General features: G+C 36.9%; 1 long non-coding RNA gene across 1 annotated transcript in view; it reads right to left on the bottom strand.

Annotated features, from left to right (window-relative positions):
- The window catches only part of LOC140595601 (uncharacterized), a 52893-nt gene extending 36405 nt beyond the window's left edge, over nucleotides 1–16488 (bottom strand). Inside the window, exons 1-2 of the long non-coding RNA XR_011997314.1 lie at nucleotides 16250–16488; nucleotides 14390–14701 (exon numbers count right to left, since the gene is read on the bottom strand). This is a non-coding gene — a long non-coding RNA (uncharacterized lncRNA). The remainder of the gene's footprint in view (nucleotides 1–14389; nucleotides 14702–16249) is intronic.
- Nucleotides 16489–23491: the final 7003 nt, after the last annotated feature.

The raw sequence follows: 23491 nt of genomic DNA on the forward strand, positions 1-23491 counted from the left end.
CTTTTGAGACAACTGAAAATGGAGCGGCATTGGCATTGGCATTGGCATTGACATAAAGTCAAGTCCAAAAGAACATTTTTATACGTGCCTCGACTTTGGTTTTTTGGTAACTGCCCTATGGAGACTGTCCTTTATTAAGATTCTTAACGAGTGTTCTGCCTGTATTTTCCTACCGAGAATGTCAAATAAGGTTCGAAAGCAAATGTAAACTGTAATGCAAGTGACACACACTAAAAATAGCCCTATAAATCTGTTCATTTTGTTTAGATAGTCTCCAGAGTTGTAAAAAGTAGGACTGCTCAGCTTTATTATTTGTTTTGGAAAAACTAATTCTGCAGAGAATAGGCCACTGATAATGCTATATTATATTAGAGAAGATTTATTAAGGCTGTCTCTGGATTTAATTTTTTTTAAAAAAGAGAATTTTCCCCCATTCTTATTTTCCAAATAACCCATAAGCCCATTAAAGGAGTAGACTCTACAATGGCAAAGAAATTTGCCCGTTTAGTCTTTAGAACAAAGATTGTGAAAGAGTCACATTTATCTAAAATGAAATTAATTAAAATTTCAAATGTAATTCTCATTCCTGTTAACCTGTCAAATATTTTGTTTCCAATGTTTCCAGTAACAGAGCAACAATATTTATTATCCAACATACCATGAGTTTTTAAAAATAACTCCAGGAGAACATTTTTAGAACATTTACAAGCTGAATAGACAACTGGAAAGAAACATCAGACATTTCTGTGTGAAAAATAGCTATTGTAATTCACAATGTTTGATGGAGGATGTATTTTTAGAAAACCCCGTAATTTGAATTTGAGAAATTTAGCTGTGGGGCGAAATTGAAGGAGGGGGCATGAGTCCTCTCCTGTGTTAAGTAGGTTTTAAAAAGTGGTTCACTTTTTCTCTTGAGAAAAAGTTTAGGAGATTTAAACTCTTCCCTTTCCCTATGTACATGATAGTCAATAGGATTTCTTGGATTGGTTGGATGGCTTTGCACTTGAGCCAAGATTGATTGTAATCTATGGCTTTGTTTTTGGGTATCTTATCCCAACGGAGGCATGGATAAACAGACAAAATGATTAAAATGGGCAGCAATCTGACCTTTTAAAAGAGAGGCAGTTCAAAAACTATATCAACTTTTCTTTTCAAGAAACGAGAATATTGTCGTTTGACGGAACCTAACTGCTTACTTCCTTTTTTTCTTCCACATGGCCAAACTGTACACTTGAATTACTAAAATATGGGAGTTGCCAGGGCTTTGGGCCTCCTTTTTTCCCCAGAGCCCTTCCCGCCGCCCCCCTCCCCAAGTTCAGAAAGAAAAAAAGTGTTGCTATTCATGTGATAATTGTCAAAACCATGATAAGTGCCAAACAAGGCAGTGCCAAGAAATCATTAGTTCACTATACATCTCAGATTTCTGTAATGTTCAGTTAATGGGCCAGATTTCGTCAGACCTTTTTTTACTTCTAAATTTTTCTTAGCTTTCTTTCTTTCTTTCTTTCTTTTCTTTTTTTTTTTTTTTAGCCATCTTTTAAAAGAATTGTGTGAGCCAGACTTATAGTAATTCTACATGGCTGAATATTAAATTAAAAAAAAATGAAATATTGTTTTTGATAAATTCTTACCTTCTATTCCTATTACATACATTTTTTCCTATTACATACATTTTGAAATGCCTAATTCAGAAAACCAAAACACTGTATTGAAAAATTTACCATCCCCATCTTACAGCTGAATGTTGTATCTCAAGCACATGAAACATAGAAGGAAGACAAAATAACTGATCCATTTTAAATTTTTAAAAAATACTTCTGATTCATATAGAAGAAGAAGGATAACATCCAAAAAAATTTAAGAACCTTTTTTTACCATCACCAGTATATGCCGATGCAAAATCTTTTGCATAAATGAATTGCCTCTAATGTTTCAAATACATACACTTTCATTGTATCTTTCTAAATATTTCATAGAAAAATGTCACCATGAAAAGAGCAAATATTACAATGATAGTAACCAACCAGGATTCTGAAAAGCAAAGGAAAAGGAATAATACAATTTTTTGTTTGTAAACCCATTGACATAAATAGTCTGACCTGTCACAAATTACCTTTTAAGCTACCGTATGTTATGTATAGACCAGTCAAAACTGATAACATTTTGCTTTCATCAGTTTTGTGTTATAATTCTGAAAACCTGAAATGTTTATTGTAGTGAAATAATACAATGTATGCAGATAGCAGGCATTCCCTAGACATGTTTATTCGGGTAAGAATTCATAAACGGAAAACTGTTTGGGCATAAGAACATGGTTATTGCTTCTAAAAGGCAGCTCATGGGTTGTTTAATAGTATTTTAAATGTCTGCTAATGAGAGTCACAAAAAAGCACAGAAGAGTAGAGAATTGGTTCCAGAGGCGATCACACAGTAGTCAAGAAGATTAACATGCCACTAGGGGACAGCAGAAAGTCACAGAATGAGGTAGTGCCAGAGAGACCAGAACAAAAGGCTTTTCTTTGTCGAGAGAGAGAGAGAGAGAGAGAGAGAGAGAGAGAGAGAAACTAAGATGTATTTCTAAACCAAAATCTTTTACAAGTGAAGTGTTTGTAACTATATTTTTTTAAGCAGTAAAAAATATTTGCAGGACTCTATTTTTAGATTGCTAAGATATGTGTACCAGAATGTTCTAAAATATACATAACTATCATCTTGGCAAAATCAATTCAAATATGGACTATTCTATTTTCTGCATTTGAGAGTGAAGGAAACTTCCGAACATCAGGAAAAAATCGCCCATTACCAAGCACATTAGACCATACCTATCGATGACAAAATACAGCTATGAAATAGCTGACATTTGCTCAACAAAGCTAAACATCAGCAGAATCCATTCCATTTTCAAAGAGGTAGAGGGACCATTTGAAGGAATAAAAGTAACTAGAAAACTGGTCAAACTAACCAAGTGATCTAGAAATCCAGCTGCTTACCCTGACCCATGATATAATATGTTTGTAATCTTTAAACACAATTTTAATTATTGATTTGAGTTGCAATGGTAGTTCAAGGGGACTGAAAATTTCAACCTCTGCAATCATTTTAAACGCTAATGCACATTCTTTAACAACTCAACTTGCTGAAATGGTCATTTATAGACCTAAGTGTCATTTTAAGTGCAATGGATTCTGCAATCCCAGGTAATATACCTGTAATGTAACATTCTTATCAAATCACAACCAGTCTTTGACTCTAAATTTTTTCAATTCAGGGATCACATTCCTTTGTTTGATCTGCATAAAGCCTAGACCACTATATACTCAGTTCATATCTCTTGTGATAAAGATGTTGATGACTTTTGCAATCATTTTTTTCTAGATTAGAATATTGCTTTTTTACATTCTGTGTGTTCTTTAATCTTATTTTGTGTGCTATATATGTGCCACCATTTACTTAGCACATAATCACAATCTTCCCATGTCATAAGATCAAAAGGTTGGATAAGATTTGAGAAGTCACTTAGTCCATTTCTGTTTCTTATAAAACAGGGCATCAAATATGGCAAATCTGTTCATTAGTTCAGATATTGAGTATTTTTAATATTCAAGGATATCGATCTAACAGAATTTTTAAAAAATTACCAGTAGCTGGCATATATTGTACCTGTAAATACTTAGAATTCTTTTCCCACCACCAAAACAAAATTTTGGTTAAAATTGTACATGTACTCCAAGTATGTGCCACACCCTCAAATCTCCATGGTTTTGTCTTTACCTATTTAATCTTTTTTCCCTCTTCTTATCAATTCTCTTACTTCTAGAATTTGGTCTTTCTATCATCCCAGAAGGCTTTTATCCCTAGATCACAACTATTCATTCTTCATTTCCTTTACTCACAGATTCCTGTTTTGTAGATTGTGCTCTCTCTTTTCATTCTGCAATTTGGACGAACTCCAAAAAATAATAATAATAATTCCCTCAACACATTCTAAATCCTGAGGATCCTCTTCCTGAACTTCCCCTGATCTTCCTAACATCTTGCCTAAATCCCTTCTACTGCATTTAAGGCCCTGCTGCCTTGTGCTCTCCTCAGAGGAAACAGAGGCCAGCTGTTCACCTCTACCTGCAAAGGACTGTGTTCCCTCATGAACTTGAAGACTGCTATTAATTCCCTCCAAGTCTTTTCTTCTCCAGACTAAACAAGGCCGGTTCTTTTACCCTGTTTCATTGGGACTGTTTCCCAATCGTTTAGTTATTTTGCTGCTTCCTCTGGACCTCCTCCAAATTCTGCACATTTGACTTAAGTGGAAGGATCCTAAAAAACACAGTATGATAACAAGGAACTGATTAATAATGCATATAATGTGGATGATTATTTATGTTCCCTAAATTCTTTGCTGACTATCAGCATTTTTGTCTTTGAACAATGGGGCTCTGTTTTCAACACATAAAATTAGCTTGTGATCTACTGTGGCCTCCTGTATCTTTTTTCTTTCTGATGCCTGAACAAGCCATTCTTCTTTTATACTTGAAGTTGATTTTATTCTTAATGGGTAGAGACCCATTAATTGCTTTTACTTTTTACCAATAGCCTTCACTTTTTTTTTCTGTTTGATTATCTATTCTTTCTCATTTGGTCATTCTCTGTTGCTTACATTCAGAGCACAATATCTTGGACAGATATCAAAATCCTAACAATAATTCTGTGTATATTTGATGTCCTTAAATAGACTCTTCATAAATAAGATTAGTGAGTTTTGAAGAAGGAACACTATCTGGAAGAGATTAATATTACACTTAAAAGCTAGATATTGTTTTCTTTTTGGATGGGAAGACTTGGTTCATGTGGTGTGTGTAAAAGAAATGGGAGAGAAGAGAGGGGGTCTGTGTGTGTGTTTAAGTACGCGTAAGTTAACTTCTACAACACTGGAGCATTTGGCCTTCACCCTGTTCTTACCTCAGAAAAGACCCGAGATTGTGATTTTCCTCACAACTGCACACTCTGTCATGTCTAATACTTTATCTGTCTACATAGAGAGATAGAGAAGATAGATATGAATAAAATTATATCTAATCTCTCCCATCCCTAACACCAGTGAATTACAGTTATCCTTCAGCATGTTCACCTCGTAGAGTAGGTTATTACACTTAAAAATCATATTAAGTTTTCAGCCCAAAGAGAAAAAGCTATGAAATAATTCTGCAAATTCTGAGTGCTTCCCATGGTGGGTCATTGATGACTAAAATGATCAGTGATAACAATGAAAAGAGGAGAGAGGAAAGTAAAAATTACTATGTAATTGCATTATTGCCCAAATATTGTACTGTGAAAGGAAAGAAAACAATTGCAAAATTATGTAGATTCAAGAGAAAATTACGATTTACTAAGCTGATTTTCAATAGCAGTCATCGAACATAAAAGAATAACCCTACGTTGTGCAAAATGATCATTATTTCTTTGTGCTATATCATGAACTTTTTTTAAAAGAAAAAGATCGCAAGAAATATGAAACTCCTTTTACTATATTATCCATTCATCTCCACACTAGCCTTTACCCTCCCCCCCAAAATGGAGGGCAAGAAATAAATGAAAAAAATATAAATGCTCACAATTGTATTCTCACTTCAGTGTTAGGCTATAAACAGGAGACACCCTGGCATAGACAGATCCGGACTCTATTGTTTCCAGTATCTGCATGCAAGTTGCTGAAATTACAAAGAGAAGTTAACTCTATTTAACAGATATCTAGTGCACATGAGCCCTTTTATTTTGTCTTAACCTTTTTGGTCACCTGCATGAAGCAAATTCCACCTTCAAGTAAGAAGACAAAAGTAAAGGTCTACTTCTGTTTAGATCGTCTTAATTTACAAAAAAAATAAATAAATAAAAATAAAAAGCAAAATAAATAAGACCTTGGGGACAGTACCATAGCTGTCATTGGGCACATGGTGGATTTAGCCAGACTGTTTACTTACATAGGAGTCTTATCTAAGGTCAGAAATGTAATCAAAGACTAACTAAATACAAAAGGAAACCAGTGAAAGATAAAATAACCCAATCTCAACATGTCCGACTTAACTCATTTATGGTTTTTTGCTTGAGGACTTTTAAAATTATTATTTCCCTGGAAATAATTCAAGCTTTAAAAATACAACTCTCTGTAAAATCTCCATAATGAATTCTCTAGAATATTTAAAAGTGAAAGGGAAACGTACAGCTCATTGTAGATTCACTGCACCAGACGGGAGGCACAGCCTTCCAGCAGGTTCACTGACATGTGGCCTGTGCAGAGAACAGGTGAGTCTGGAGCCTTGGATCCATTGTCCCTTGAGTGAACGGACACCTTGGCTGCAAAACCTCAGGGACTTGGCTAGTTCTGTTTCCCTTTCCCTCTGTCTAGGACTTTCTCTTCTGATCAGCTTTCTGAATGTTATCCCACTTTTCTCTCAACCTCTACAATCTACATCTCTCTCTCTCTCTCTCTCTCTCCCTCTTTCCAAGGTTCAGTAAATCTTACTTCTATGTAACAATTATATTTATTGTGTTATTTTTATATTTTGCCTTCATAATGCCTTTCTGTCTTTTCCCCTCCCTAAATCGTTTCTACCTCTCTTTCTATTTCTTTTCCCCTTCAGGCCCTCTCTGTCCCCTCCAGCCTTTTCTCTTACTCTGTCACCTCAGGGTGTGGCTGAGTTTACTGTTCTTTTGCCTGTCACTCTGTGCACTCTTCAAGAGCAGATCTCTCACTCCTCCTCCCTTGTGGTTCGCATGTGCATTTGGGAAGGATAGCTAATGCGTTGGGTCAACATTTGGGAAAGGGGTCACAAGATCCAAGAAAATGCAGAACGTCTCAGGAAGAGTTTTCAAAATAGATTAATGGAGAGTATCAGCAGATGCAAAAATTAAAAGTAATATCCATAAAATATGATCCCTCCGTGTTTCAAACACACTGCCTTTATGTCCTGCAGGTGTTCTTCAAGACCAAGTTGAAGCACATTCATTTAAAAGATCTCTTGCTATTTTATTTTTACTTTTCATTTCCCAAAAGGTTCTAAGTGAATTCTTTAGCACAATTCACTAAAAAGGAAGAGAGATGCGTTTGTCTACTGAATCTGAATACTTTGGTTTGGCTCCAACGAAATGCATTTTAACAAGTCTGTTCTTAGTAGAGATGCAGTTTAAGTAACCTATTGTGCATTTCATTTGTAAATAATTTATTTCCAATACAAATGACCACACTTTCCAACATGTCAAAATCAACAGGAGGGAGAACTTGCCATAAAGGTTCACCATTAGCCCAACTAAATTTTTGTCAAGACTGTATGAAAGACATAGTTAATATTTAATTTTGCTTATATCACTAAAAATCTCTGGCACCGACCTCACTGCAATGGTATACAAAACTGAATTGAGTATTCCTGTTTTGGTGAAAGGAAAAATGTTTTATTTCCCCACCAGTGAAGCAATCTGAGAAACCAAATAACTTTTAGTATGCATTTAAATCCCATCTTTAAAAGAAATAAGAGCATTTCTGTGTGTATTCAGCAATGACTTTGATACCACCTCCCAAAGAAACCTCTGATGGGTTTTCAATCTTTGGATCTCCCCATTACATTCTAGGGGACTAGAGAACAATGGGTGGGTTTCATATAGCACCTGATTGATATTTCCAGGGTGTGAAAGCCTTCACTGGCCGATTAGGCTGATATTGCATATTCAAACACATACAATGATATATTTGTCATTGCTATTGACCTTTATCTCTCCAGTTTCCTGACAACCTTCTACAGTTATTGACATAACAAATACCAGCAACAACGTGCAGGGCAAAGTATAACCTTTCATTTACCTTCACGTCCCTCAAATGACTCGTGTAGGTAGTTTCAACAAAAGCGGCAAACAATGATACTGTTGATTTTTTTTTCCTTAACTTGCTAAAATGTTTTCCATTTTCCTCTTGTTCTCAGAAAATCATGCCAATAACTCTCTACAAAGGAAACGATTTCAAATGAATACAGGTAATTAGAAGTGTCAAGAAATAAGCAAAGTAGGGTGTCTGCCATCATTTCTGTAGAAAGAGTGCCAGATTCCCTTTCAAAAAGGTCTTTGTCATTTTTTAATAGAAGGTAATTAATGTAGACTACAGTAAAATGTACAGGATCCGAGTTGCTTGTCTTTCTTGCCATAGAAATGGGACCATAAAGATGTTTTGATCTCTAGAAACAATCTTCTGAGGTTATTTTTAAATGACTTTTAATTACAAAAGTAGTCCTTTAAGTCTTTTCATTTTCAAAGAAAAAAGATTTAGAAAGGGCATATTTATTAGGAGACAAAAGAAAGAAAGTTTTACAAGGAAAAATTATCCGGAAAGTGAAACAACAGAATTTTGCAAAGCTGACAAGAGTTGAGGATGCGATAAATTAGCCTATATCTCAAATGTTTCCAACAGTACAAGAAATAATGCATAACATCCTACTGAAGGTAATTACACACTTTTGATACTGTAATGCCTCGGACTGAATGAGATCTTTGTTTTCTCTAAGGCCACGCTAAACTATTTGGCTCCCTTAAAGCCACCTCTTCATGAAATCAGCGATAAATGTCCCATGGGTATTTACTAAACAGAGGAATTTTCAGGACTATGCCCATTCTTTCTGGGATGAAGATGAAATTTAGCTCAACTTTGAGATTATCTGAAGGTCATACTTTCCTTTTGAATGCTACAGAATTGAAATAATCCTTCCACATTTAAGTTTGACATGTATTTACATATGAAAGTATGCTCATTTCCTCTCTTGGTTCTCAAGAAACAGAGATATTTCTTTATTTAAGGTTTTTTATTAGGGGAAAACAAAAAAGAGTCTCAGTTACAAACAAATTATCTTCAAACCTTGATGTTTGAAATGAAAATGATGAGGCTATTTTAATACTGATGAATTTAACATTGAAACATTGATTAATTTGGCATTATGATAAAAGTGCATATAAGTGCTCATAAGTATGACCATTATTATCTATTACTGAGCATAAGATGGACTGGAGACCAAAGTGGAGCCAAACTCCTATAATACATCTTTTTCAGTGCAACATGTGGAATAAGATCCTGTTTTCTTTTTAAACCTCTTCCCTGACATTGTCCTTCTTCAGGGAATCCACACCACTCATCAGATAAACAAAAGAAAAACACTAAACTACAATTTATGTGCTAATCATATGTTATTCTATTTACCAACATATGCTTCTAGGAATCATAATTTAGTATATTTTTGGTTATAAATCAGTCAAATCAAGTTTTCAGAGTCAATGAATCTGGCTATTTCAGAGAAATCTACATTTTCTACAAGCATAATCTTTAAAGTCTGTCATTAAAGTAATATTTAAAGGGTGGGACAAAATGTCATGGTATCATTTACAACAGATTTTCTCCCAAACGTAGAAGTGGCAAAGTAGTCATTAAGAGTTATTAAGGAGTCTAGGAAAAGTGGCTTGGTTGATAGTGGTCAGATTGATCAAGGCCCAGGCCAGGTTCATGAGTGATGAACCTAAGCTTTAACTCTTTTATCACTCTGAAGAAATAATCAGAGATTATTTTAATTATTAAAGATAAAGTGTATTTCAGAAGATGAACTGAAGTCACAATACAATATGGGAAACATAATCAAGAACACGGAACATAGGTGGAAAGATGGACAGAGAAGGTAGAAAGGAGTGTGGGGTCTGAGAAGGAAGCACATCAGCATCGAGGAAGAGAAACCCAGACTTCTTCCAGTACCTGAACTCAGCTAATCGTTCTTTCTCACTTATTTGACTCTTATTCTTTTAGTCCCAGAATAGTAAGTGGTCAGGAAAATAAGCTTACCACAGCAGGATTATTTCAAGCTGTGCCGCCTCATCCTCTAAATCATATAATCTCAGCTAAGAGCCCTGACTCAATGCTTTCTCAGAACTTGGACCATAAAACCCTTCGAGAATCAAAGGCAATTGGAATGGGCATTTGAAAGACCATATTCTAAGTATAACGGTGCACAACTGGTCTGTATTTTACCTCTTCTCCCCCTTTCTTACTTCCAAATAAAAAATTCCATTAGGGTGTGTCACATTATTGCCCTCCTGCCAAAGACAATGAAGACTAGCCATTTCTTCCATTACCCACAACATTGCTTCTTATGAATGGCTTAAAAAGCAGATGAACCTATTGGTTAATCACTGCTAATAATAATAATAATAATAATAATAATAATAATAATAAAATATTAACCAAGCTCAAATCAAAGATTGCTGGTTTCATTTCTTCCTATTCAAATGCATAATTTCAGGCAAGGCTGGTATTGAGCCGGGAGGTAACAGAACAGGCTATGCTGGCTGTTAAAATAATGAAATACTGCGATTCATAGTCACAAACCACTAACTGTTCCTATTCCCTGAGGACCAACATGCTTCTACCACCCTGGTTTCTCATTCCCAGAACACCCCTCCCCCACCCCCCACATTAATTCAAGAAATGCCTACCAACAGGTTCTCCAGCGCACAACTTCAGCAATACGATTGATGTCTTTTCTTATTGGTTCGTGCCCCTACCATACCAGTTATTAGAAATTTTTATAATTACCCCTGGGTTTAGCTCCTCCCTCTATGCAATGGGTTAATTTATTAAGCCTCTTGTGTATATATTTTGCAGCCAGTAAACCTTTTCTATAAAAGTCACATTTATATTTTTATGGCTCATTCAGTCGATTGATAAAATCTACACTTAAATATTCTACTCAAATTATAGCTTCCACACTACTTATATTTGTCCATGTATTTGAGCAGAATCAAAGCTATTTTAGAGATTAGCTTTAGCACAGCTCAGATGTACCTCTGCAGCTCTTCTCTGCAAAGAGGTAGGATGACACTATATTTGAATGAGAAGGTTTATCAGGCTCATTAATTTTCATAATAGAATACCAGCTTTACCACCTGCAAGTCAGATATCTACAATATACAGCTCTCACTTCAATAATCAGCAATTCAAATATTATTGTGGGCCTGTTATGAACTAGCAATTGGCAACATAAAATATTCGTGCTTAAAGCACCTGGAATTCAATTTTTAAATGAGTTCCATCCAACTTCTGCCAAAGCATGATCAAGACAATATTTGAGAAAGTCTAAAAAACTGTATTGACTATTTCTCTCAGATTATCTCAATTCTATTACAGAATCTACTTCAAACAATATAAAACAGTGGAGCTGGACTTTGTTTACCTGACACTCTATAAAAATATTTTCATTAAGGGGTGCCTGGGTGGCTCAGTCGGTTAAGGGCCCAACTCTTGATTTCAGCTCAGGTCATGATCTCAGGGTTGTGAGATCAAGCCCATGTTGGGCTCCATGCTAGCACGAGTCTGGTTGAAATTCTCTCTCTCCCTCTCCTTTTGCTCCTCCCCTCTGTTCACGCTCACACTCTCTCTAAAAATACATAAATAACTCTAATTTTTAAAAAATGTTTTCATTAAATTAGCAAGTGTTATTGGAATTCAATACAAGAGATAGTATGATGAAAAGCATTTTTGCATTTGCATCTTCCTAAAATGTATATCTCTAGTCCAGACCAGTCAGAACCCACTTTTTTAACAACTTATTTGATATCTCCCCTGCCTCAATAACACCTGCAATTCAGCATGTCTAAGACCCAATGGATTATTTCCCCTCCAAATCTGGTTGTCTTCAGGGATCCTCTATCTCAATATCATTATCCACCCATAAAGGGCAGGTTTGAAATTTGAGAGTAATCTTTGATCTCTCATTCACCTTCTCCCTCATATTAAAACTAAACCAAAGCCAATTAATTTAACCCATGACACATCTCTCAAATCTCTCTCTCCTTCTCACCATCTCCATACCATCATCTTTTAGTAGACACCGAAATGGTGCTCTGCTTCCATTCCAAATACCCTCCCATCTGCATTGCGGGGTGATGTTTTCCAAATGCAAATCTGATTATCTTCTTCCTCGGCTTAGAAATCTTCAAAGATCTCATGTCTCTCTGGCCTACAAAGCTTTGCATAGGAGGCCCCGGCATGCTTAGATGCTTAGATCTCCGTTATCTTCTCCTGCCAAGCCCCCCTCCTTCTGTAGGTGACTGCAGCCACCTTGCCTGTATTTTAGTTTTCCTCAATCCTCCTTCCTACCCCTGAGCCTTTGAACACATTGTTCCCTCTGTCCCACCTCACCTCTCCCCCTAGATCAGTGCCTCTCAAACTTTAATGTTCAAAGGAAATACCTGGTAGATCTTGTTAAAACAGAAGCAGATGGTAAGTCAGTAGGTCCAAGCGGGGGCCTGAAACTCTGCATCTCTTAGAAGCTCCTATCTGGTGCCAGTACTGTTGGTCTATGGGCAACACCTTGACAGGCAAGGATCTAAATAGCTTAGGTCTCAGGTCTAATATCATTTCTTCAGGGAAATGTCTTCTAAACCCCAAGTTGAGGTCATACTCTTTTGTTATGTGCTTTCATAGAACTGTACTCCTTTTCACATAACAATGATCTTGCTTTATAATAACACACTAGTGGCCATCTCCTCCACTCTCCATGAGGGCAGTAAGCTATTTTGCTCACCACTGAGTCCCCAATGACAAGCAGAATACTGAAGCCATAAAAGGCATTCAATAAATAGTCACTGGATGAACAAATAAAGAAGAGAAGAAAAGATTCATGTTATAAATCGTTGGAATTTAGTATCAGAACAAAGATTGCTTCTACTGAGGAATGGGTAGATATTTTCTATTATTAAATGAAAGCCGTATAACCCCTCACATTTTACTTTTTGTGCCTTGTCTGTAAAGAGCTTCCCTAAATTCCTGTTAATATTGTAGTAATCAGTGCAGTGCAGGTTTTAGTTTTTAGTTATGATACCTGCACCTCCATTTTTCTAAGTTTATGACTCCTTGTTTTATCCTAATTTTTACCTGTCTTGTGTGTTGATGTTTTATGGAAAGCTGTATCAACTCCTTTTTGGAAACAGTTAAGTAAAAAAAAAAAATCCATTAAGAATTATAAGTGAATGGATATACTTGATATATTTCTAATATAGATGATAGATAAAGAATTTGGACTCTGGAGTCCGACAGTTGGTATCTGATTCCTGGCTTCATGACTCAAGAGCAATGTGGCTTGATAAGTTACTTACAATTAGTTGTTTACTAGTTATTACTTCTATCACTGTTAAGAGGCACAGCTAGCAGATGGAAAAATATTCCCACATTGAGTTGCCACTAATTTTAGATCAGAAAACTAGAGTACTGCATAGACCAAAACTTCAAAAATGTACAGTAGGCGTAAATTTGGAGTAGCCATCAGTAAGACTCTATAAAGATCCTAAGGAAAGGCTCAAGGTCTCTATAAAGATAGAATAATATTACCTCATGTTCAAATAATATTAGACACAGTGTGATTAATTGATTTGAACACAGTCATAAAGCCAGCCAGTGGTGAAAGTACACATCTGTTAACACAGAACCCAAAGCTAATTCCTATTCCATAACTTTTGATTCTTCAATGATAGCATGATATCCAGCACTAAATACCTAGATATCAAGAAGAGCATTTTAAATGTTGAAAGTAAACTTTATGGCATAATAAATAAAGTTGGACAAATCATATTGGATATACTTGTCCACAAACTGAAGATGCCATAAAAGGCTCATATGATATACTGCAATTGAATAGAAATGTTGCCCTCAGGGAAGCTTCTATTAAAAATTTCAGTGTATGCTGTATTCGCTATGTATAAAAAGTACTTAAGCTTAACTACAACCTAAAAGTTAATTGATAATCAATATAAAATGTAACATCAAGGGCAAAACTCAGCTTCTAAATGAATACATAGGGAGGTATTATTTTCAAAGAGGGACCGGGTGGGAGCTCCTGAGACCAGAAGTGAGGTCGGGTATAGGGATGGCCCCTCACGGGCTCTAAGTGGATCTGTTCTAAGTAGCGCATAGATCCAGGGGAGAAGTTTAAAAGAAAAGAAGGAAAGTGAGAAAATCTCTCCTTCCCATCTATTACTGAATGTAATTCAGCTACCGTGCAGTCGGGTTTTCAGGTCCGTTTCATCCCAGCGACACTAGATGAAAAAGCTGCAAGTTCTTCACAGCAAAATCTCAAAGTAGTCAAAAATTCTCTTGGGGTATTAAGGAGTTTGTCTCACCTTTTATTTTTCAGTTTTACATCTGTAATTCATGAGTCTCTAAATAGTATGCAAAAGAGACGTTTTAGAAGAGAGAAATGTTGATTTTAGTCTGAGAATGTATCAACCCCCAAACCTGAAATGAAAATTCAGAATAATTTATGCTCGGAGTGAAGAGGTAATAAAGCCCCCTAGGAAATGAAATCAACGGAGTTTCACCTACCTCTGATAAATGCAGGACTGCTCGAAAGGTGTTTAGCTGAGTTCAAATGTTTTTCTGTCACTATCTTTCCGTCCCTGGTTGAGCCTCTTCAGCAAACATTTCGTAGGATAAGCAGGACTTTCCTTTCATTCAGTGTTTTAAGAATTCTAAGTTGCAGTACGTAGAGCCCTGTTCTTTTAAAGTCCAATTCCATTCAAGTCAGTAGAAGAAACAAGTTCTCTCTTGTGTGATGGAACTTTAAAGACACACATATTTCTTTTACAAACACACAGTACTGCAAACCAGAAGAATTCCATATAAAAGAAAAATTTCCTGTGGAAAGAGAAAAAAAAAATAGGGCTAATTTCTGGTTGAAAAAAAAAATGACATACCACCTTCAAAAAAAAAAGCGCATAGCTGTGGAAAAATAAAATGCAACATTTTAAGGACTGAAATGTAAGAAAATCCTCTGTCATGAAAACATCCAAATATCTTTTGAACTATTTACACCACATGTGTCCCAATAAGGCTCTTTTCTGATTAAATAATGACAAGTAAGTGGAACCAAAGATGGCTTCAAAGACCCTTGAATCTTTACACAGCTTTTTGTAATTTTGCAAGTGTGAAAGTTAGCTATCATTAAACAAATGTTCCAAAGCATAATTTTCATGATCTGTAAAAAATGTCTAAGAAGAAGATGCCATGCCCATAGTAGGCACTCAACAATTACAAACACATAAATGAATAACAAATGAGTGTGAAGGAAAGCAATTCTTAAACAATACACACATTTTTTCCCTAAAATTCTGAGCACAAACTTAATTATGTGAAAACAGTGATTCTGAACCTAAGGTGGACAACCACCACTTCAACAAAATTAGTTGAGAGCTAACAGAGCACAATGGGGTAATAGCCAAACACATGTGGAACACACAAAGAGGGGGGAATTGTACAGTCATTACAATTCTGAATAGCTGGTAGAGAGGTGGGAAAATATTTAATAAAATGTTCAGTGCAAGAAAAGCAGGACCAACTACATGTATTGTAGAATATGAATGTTTTCATACTGAAAATAAGACAAGATTAAAATGTGCACAAATTTTTGATAGTGGATATCTCTAAGTAAAGGGATTATAAATGTCAATTCTTAATTATGGATGAAAATGTCCTTCATTGAGCTCATAAGACTTGTAAACTCTGAACGAAAAGAAATGTTTTTTGAATGGTAAATGAAAGGGCTATAATGTTATACCTTTTAAGATCTAAAATTCCTTTTAAGGAAATGTGGCCATGTGAGCAGTGTTTTACAAAACCTAGGGGCCATTCATGGGTTCAGCTGCACCATCTCAAACCTCTCAGAGAGCTCAAGAGTACTGGTGACACCTAGATGAGATCGTGATGCTTCAAACTGTCCAGGCAAAGAGCAAGAAGTCCATTGAAAGGATAATCGCGTGTTGAAATAATACTAGGAGAAATAAATCCAAAACTCCAAGGACACCTTCAGATACCAAAAACTTTAGGTTTCTATTCCATAATAATCTTCAAAAGCCAGTCGTCAAGATACTTCACTTTAATATAGAAGAATGTAACAGTCCAGATTTTGGTATCATAGATCTTCAGGAATTGATGGAGCCCTAAAGGGCCATCCTGTGTGTCAGTTGATCTGATGTTTGCCATCCTGGGGTCAGCATCACTGTCAAACACATGCCTGGATCTAGACACTTCTAGGAAACTTGCTACCTCTTATGGTACATTTGACAGCTAGAATGTGTTTTCTCTCTCAGGATCTTTAGGGTAGCAACCACTTTAGCCTGATGAAAAGGAAATATACTAGCCAGGACACTTCTGGTTACAATGGGGGGAAAACTCAAATTGGCTTACCCTAAAAATGAAATAGAGACATATATCAAGAAGTCCAGAGGTAAAGCTGGTTCATACGCAACTGGATCCAGGACCTCAAATGTTAAAATCAGGATTCAAGATTCACCACCTGGTTCTGCCTCTTTCTTTTTGGGCTGCATCACCAGGCAATCCAACTCTTCAGCTGTGGTGACAATGTGGCTTCAGCAGTTCTCAGGCTCAAATTCTCTCCTCTCAGCACTGTTTCTTAACACACGTACCTGCACACACACACACACACACACAGAGCATTTTTTTCCCCAACAGTTTTAAAATACAAAAATTCTGATCCTAAACATTATTGTTCTACATTGAGCTTTATAACCTGCTTGAATCAATCTCTGTGGTCAAGGGCATGAAATCTATTATTTGATTCCTTTACACCATATGCCCACTCTAAGAACTGAGCCAACTCCAGGGAAACTATATGAAGTAAGAAACAAGATTACTCTAAATGAATGTCAGGGAAGAAGGCAGAAAAGATACTAGATGATAAAGGATGGATAGATGGTTGGATGGATGGATGGACGGATGGATGAACAGATATACAGACAGACATCTAGTACAAGGTAATTTCTTTGCAGATATGCTCTCCAAAGCCTCGGCAGGTAAAAAAAATAATAATAAACTGAGAGTAGGGATTGTACCAATAAAATGTGAAAAAGAATTATTGCTCTGTGTCAGCATCACAGGGCTTTACAGATTTTTAAACAAGGAAACAGAAAAAATGAGCATAATGGTGAGCCATTTCACAAATATTATGCTGATATCAGCAAACAATGAAACAGAATCAAAGATAAATTTTCTGATGACCCATGCCATCTGCTGCCTGGCATGGTCTAACATAAAACTGAAAATTCTGTCACCAAGCACCACACGCCTTCAGCCTTTCAAAAATAGTTATTCAAGGTGTTGGGCACAAAATGACTAGTCAGAGATTTACTTGCTTAAGTGACTATCTCTGATAATCCCACACAGCTTGTTGTAGGAGTAAATGTGTTAGACGCAGTGAAATGAATCTAAGAAGTGTGCCATGGGTGAAAGATGAGAGCTATCGTGTCTTGTGAAGACTGACTCAAAAAGAACTTCTGTTGGAAGATGTTTCTGAAAACTGTGAAATAATAACTGATGGGAAAGCCTTGGTGAGATAAATAAAATGTAAGGGATGATGCTGAATGAAGACACTAAGGTACATGTGTATCCATGCACCAACTGAAAGAAAGTCTTGAGATTTTTCTTTTGATATCCCTAATTCTCAATCAGGAAAACAAAAATTTTTTTAAGATAGTGAAGCAGTGAAAAGAAAATATAATAAAGATGATTCTGGGGAAGAGAATAAGTAAAAGATACAGATGTTTCGAAGAGAAAAATTACCGTTTTGATCTACAGGATTTTAAAAACTGACAAAGATCATCCTGGACAAAAAGCCTTTCATTCTCTCAGTCAGGCATGCATTGAGCAACTGCTGCATGCCTCTCACCCTACTTCATCCTTCCTAGAAATATAGTCATGAACCAAATCGATATGGTATCTGTCATCAGAGAACAGCAAGGTAGAGAGACTGTGCTGGCACTGGGGTGTCACAAAGACTTCTACCCCATTATCTAAAAGGGGTGTTAGGAGTCAATAGGAAATATTAAGGCAAACAGTGAGTTGGAGGCAAAAAAGAATCCTCAGTTCAAGAACATTCTTAGGCAAGGGGAAGGATGGAGCTACATAAGTAGCAGGGAAGACATTGTGGGTTGTATGCAACAAGAAAGGAGCCATGTGCTACAAGATGAGATGAGACAGGAAGCAGGGGTTGTCCCCAGATCACACACAGCCTGATAATACCTGTTAGGGATGTTGGTCTTTGTCCCAAGAACAGGGAAAACCCACCAAACGGTTTTGAGCAGAGTGGAGTCAAGAAGGTGTGTCATCCACTCAGGCTACGTAGTGGAAAAATAATTATATAAGATTTGGGGGTGGGAGTGTAGGCTGGCGGAGTACATATCAGAACTACGAGGGTAGGGCTCTAACAACAGAGAGGGAATGAAGTGAGGGATCTGAGAAATAGTCAAGAGGTCATTGACAGAACTCGGAGATGAACTGGATAAGAAGGGCAAGAGAAATCGAGGCATGAAGGATGACCTTCATTGGTTATGCCCACTGGTTAAAGGGTCCCTGAAATGAGAAACACAGGAGAAGGAACAGTCCCAAGAAGAGGGCTGGTGTCTGAATTGTCTCACATGCCTTGAGTTTGAGGCACTTTCAATGCATCTGCTTAGGAAAGCAGAAGAGAGAGTTTGATATATAGATTGTGAACCAAGAACCCAGTCTGAGCTAGAGATAAAAATATGGGAGATATTTGATTATTACAAAGCATTTGGTGCCATGCTGGGGTAGAGAAGTGGATAAGAACAGAAAGGAATAATAATAATAATAATTTTAAAAAAACAGGAAAACACTAGAGTCAGTTTTGAGAAATTTCAAACTCTAATGGCCCAGTAGGAAGAGCATATGCTTGAAATAAACCAAGGTGGAGTGTCCTGCATGGTAAGGGGAAAATCAGGAGTGTGTGTGTTATACGAGTGCAGATAAGGAAGAAGGTTGCTGGCGGTCAAACAGCCTTCTGTTACTGACAAGCTTCTGCAAATTTGGAGGAACCAACTCAAAAGAACCCCTCCCCTACCCAAACAACAAAAATGATTTCTTCAAGCCGCTGAAATATTTTATTGACCTAACAATAGTGCTCTAGTCCTATATGAAAGGCAGGCAGGCCTACAGGCTGTAAAAATTTAGTTAGGCCTGAAAATAGGAACTCCCTACTTAAGACCATCCCTCAGTAAGCAATGGCTGCCACACAATCACTGGGGGCTGTCTCTTACTGCCTCTCCCATACAGATGGGAGGAAGTGGGAGAGAAATCCCCTTTTAATGCCAGGAAAATCAAGGTGGGGGCAGTATCACAAAGGGAGTCACAAAGGGAGCTGCTTATTTTCTAGAGGTTGGTAAGAAGGCAGGTGGGTTCCTCCATCACTGCTGCCCCCCGCCCCCACTGGTGGTAAGGGACTCAGAAACATTATAGGAAAGAATTATTCAACTGAATTATAGATCAAATAAGTTTCCTCTGTATCAGCTGGGACTAAAAGCAGACTAAAATCCTTCCCTTTCTATGAAAATGTGTTCTAAATTTGCCTTCATTTAAGGTGAGGAAGCCTGTAATGTAAGCCTCTGATCCTGTCTTCAGTTAGCATCTTCGAGCTCCCGGAGGCCCACTTGCCCCACAGAGCACAAAACAAGGAAAAGAGAAAGCAGCGTTTGTCAGTGTTTATGCTGCTGGGATCCCTGTTCAGGATCCAGGAAGATACTGGGGCAAAGAAAACACAGCCATCATTTCTCAGGGAGCTCATCGAGCTCCGAATCTAAGCTCAGGTCCATGGAAACGATACGGCCTTGATTTCACCAGATCCTAAGTGTTCCTGACTTCATGAAAATGCAGTCTTCTTCCTCGTTGATCAGGAACTTCCTTGACTGACCTTGGCACTTAAACAACTACCTGGTTTGTGGAAGGGTGGACCAAACAGGAGAAGGCCTGGGATAAATGGAAAGAACTTGTTTCCTGCCTTCGAGGATTACAAAGACTAGGGGAGCTCTCCCTGGTGCTACTACAACCCTGACCCTGCCTTGTGCGCCTGATCCTGTCTTTGCTCTCACTTCTCTGTGCAAATCTCCTGCCAGAAATCCAACCTGAAGGGACTCAGATTCGATGTTTCTGCCTCTGGCCAGCACCACTGGGCCACTCTCCTGTCTACCACCACCCCATCTCCTCCCAATCTGTCTTCACTTCACCTGACACAGGACTGTCTTAGGATGCAATTTGATGATGCCCAGTACTTCATCCGAACTCTCAAATCTCACTGTAAATTCTTAAGGGTCTTATAGTTCAAAAAATGACAGAACTTGAAGGGTGCTTAATGATTATTTAATGAATACTAATTGTTATTTTCCAGGGCCTATTACTTAACCACATTTTAGAAATCTTATGTTACTAAAAGACCAGTATTGCAAATAATCTGTTATATGTTTATACTTTGGCTGTTACTTAATGGTTAATGAGGTTAACATGTGTACTCAACACTTACTGGTGTGTGGTTTCAAATGATGCTAATGCACATTAATACTCTTAATTACAAGACCCCTGAATCTGTTCCCCACACACTTTACATCAAGAGGTCTGTAGGGTATCTAAATCTCAACAGTTTATGCCTGATACCAAAACCCACCCAGACCCAGCCAACTGGTGTCACAACCTTGCCACAGGACAAGGGCTGAATAGGTAGAAATGCAGGGAGGTGCTCCAGTTCAGACCTGTAACACAGAGTTCACAGCAAGAACTTGTGGCTTCCAGATCTGAACTCCTCACAAGGGTTTTCTCTGAGAGAGTGCATTTTTCAACCCAGAATACAGTCTTGATCTGAGCCTCCACAGTTTGTTAAATACATTCTTAATCATCTTAAAGCTTACTTGAGAATAAAAGATCCAGGATTCTTTTTCATTCAAAGGACTATTTGACCTCTGTATGACTTTATAAATGCAAGTATGTAGACATGTAGGAAGAGGGTTATCGCTTGGTGTGGGGACCACTGCTATCCATTAACATCCATTTCATGTTTCTTCAAGCACATAGACAACATCTCACAGCACCCCTCAAGGTTAGAATTTGGTCCCATGATGAAGCTCTTGCCTGCAGAATTTGAGCAGACCCTTCTGCTCAAATGTGTCACATTGAGGCTTCACCTATAATAACCTCCCCTCCAATGTGATCCTTCATGCTCTTTCCCTTTCTGCCAGTCAGTTTCAGATGGTAATGAGGACCTTGGAGATGATAGAGCCATGAGGTAAAAGGAACCTGGGTCCCTGAATGACCATGTGGAGAAGAGCTATCCTGAACACTTACCCAAAGCTGATAAACTTCCATAGATTAAGCTGTTACATGCTTATCTCTGCTTATCACCAAAGAGAGTCTATCCCTGCTAACAGAGTGCTCAGGTCAAAGTCTAGATGCAATTGGTATGTTGGGGGGAAGGAGGGAAGTAATACAACTCTGGCATGCACAGCATCTCAGTCCTAGGCTCTGAGTCCAGCTAAGGAGCTCTGCACAGACACTGGTTTAGAGTCAGTCATATCATTTCTTTGTGAGGGATAAGAACATCTAAACAAATGGCCTGTAATTACACATCTTGTATGCAGTAAAGCAAATATTTGAACTTCAGTCTTGGACACCATCCATGCAAGGCACTTTCCCCCATATATCAGCAAGTACGGTGCTTTAAGAGTTTCCACCCAAGGATCCTTAACTAAGACTACCACATTTTCATTGAACCTTGGCCTCTAGAAATGTATTTCCTTTCTCATATGCATGTTTCTAAACTCTTTTGAAGTAATTTTTATCCATTTTGTATATAGGAACATGAAATGTAATGAAGTTTGAGTTCTAGAGAACACCAGTAATAAAAAGTAGAATTCCAAAATAAAAAATTTATGTCGATTTCAGAGCAATTATTTCCTGTATTTCTTTTTAAAATGTGATCTCTCTTACCAACCAAACCTATGTGTTTATAATGTTTGAAATCATATGGGCTTATCTCTTATTCTCCATGTCTTAATAGGAATTATATAGTACAGATACTTTAATAAGTTTAATTGTATCAAATTTCTGTTTCTTTAACAAGAGTCTTAATGTAGATGCAACTCCGACTTTATTTAAATAACTTTTTCCTTCTAACTGTCTGTATTCCATGGGTAAGCCTTTGGGTTTAATTTTAGAAGCACCTTGTAAGTTGTAAGAATATAACAATCCGTGAATAATATTTAGGTCGATAATAGATACAATACTGTATAAACTATAAAGTTGAATGTTATAACATGTACAAAAAAAGATACTGAATGCTCTAAGGGAAGTCAGATTCTGCAACCTTGAAGCATCAATCATGATTTCATTGAAGACTTGACATAGCAATTAATGGTGTATCTGGCAAGTACAGGTGCCTCTAATCATGTCTTGGGCCGCATACCAAAATAATACCCGGCAAAGACTTTCAGTAAATGACTTTCATTTACTCTGCACAACTGAATAGAAATTTTTTCTGAGTACTCTGGACAAATTACTTCTGCCACACGTGTATTTTTGACTGGGACAAGAGAGTATGTAGAAATGGTGGTGATCACTCAGGCAACACATTGACTGAATCATATGATGATCAGTTATGATGCCCAGCTCAAGAGCTACCACTTTATATTCTTTTTTAGAAAAGATTTCTACAAGGGTTGGAAAGATCACCCTTTGATCTATCAAATCAAATGGTCTTTAGGTGACTGTAACATTTATGGAAGAAAAGAGTTAACTGTATAGAAAACATTTCCCTCCACCTCATCCTAATGTCCAATCATTCTGGAACAATACACATGACTCCAACATTAAGCTGTTTTTTTTTTGTTTGTTTCTTCTCATTCCAAGTGATTTGTATAATATTAAGACTTTATAATGTCCTATATTATTTTAAATATAGCTATGCTGCCATGCCAGTTTTTGCATTAACACAGTCATTTCTAGCACTATATTAAATACGACTCATTTTACTACTGTATCCATAGGCCTGACCTCATAATAGATACTGGTGTCCTAAGTCTTTAAATTGAAAAGGGGTGTGCAGGTCAAAGGCATATTAATAGGAGTCAGCTATACTCATGAATTGTTAATTATTTTTGTTGTTTAAATGTTTCTGAAATAAGGACATAAAATGAAACATTTTCACAGACACACACACATATCTCACAGTGCCTGTGTACATTTAAGAGAGAGAAAAAGAAGGAGACAGACTCTGTTCCTGTGCTTTGGGAACTTTTATTCAAATCTGTATATTTACTAAGGCAAAATAAATCTTTATTTACTGATGGTAAAACTCACTAAAATGTATTTTTTAATTGAACTCAGAAGACTCCACTATATGATCTTCGAAAAATTGAAAGAAAGTAGTATCAAAATAAAACAGTTGTGTGTAGAAGACTATACAAAGTTCAACCTAAAATGTATTGTGAGGTGTAGTTCTTTGACAAATATTCTTTTCTTACTTTAGAGTGCACATTTTTCTTCCTTTTGTACATAGTTCTTCCTCGCAAATATTTAAATATAAGCTTGCATGAATCACTGTGTTACAAAGATGATATATAGCTTTATGTCCTG

The sequence above is a fragment of the Vulpes vulpes genome, chromosome 15, assembly GCF_048418805.1.
Source record: "Vulpes vulpes isolate BD-2025 chromosome 15, VulVul3, whole genome shotgun sequence".
NCBI classification, from domain to species: Eukaryota; Metazoa; Chordata; class Mammalia; order Carnivora; family Canidae; genus Vulpes; species Vulpes vulpes.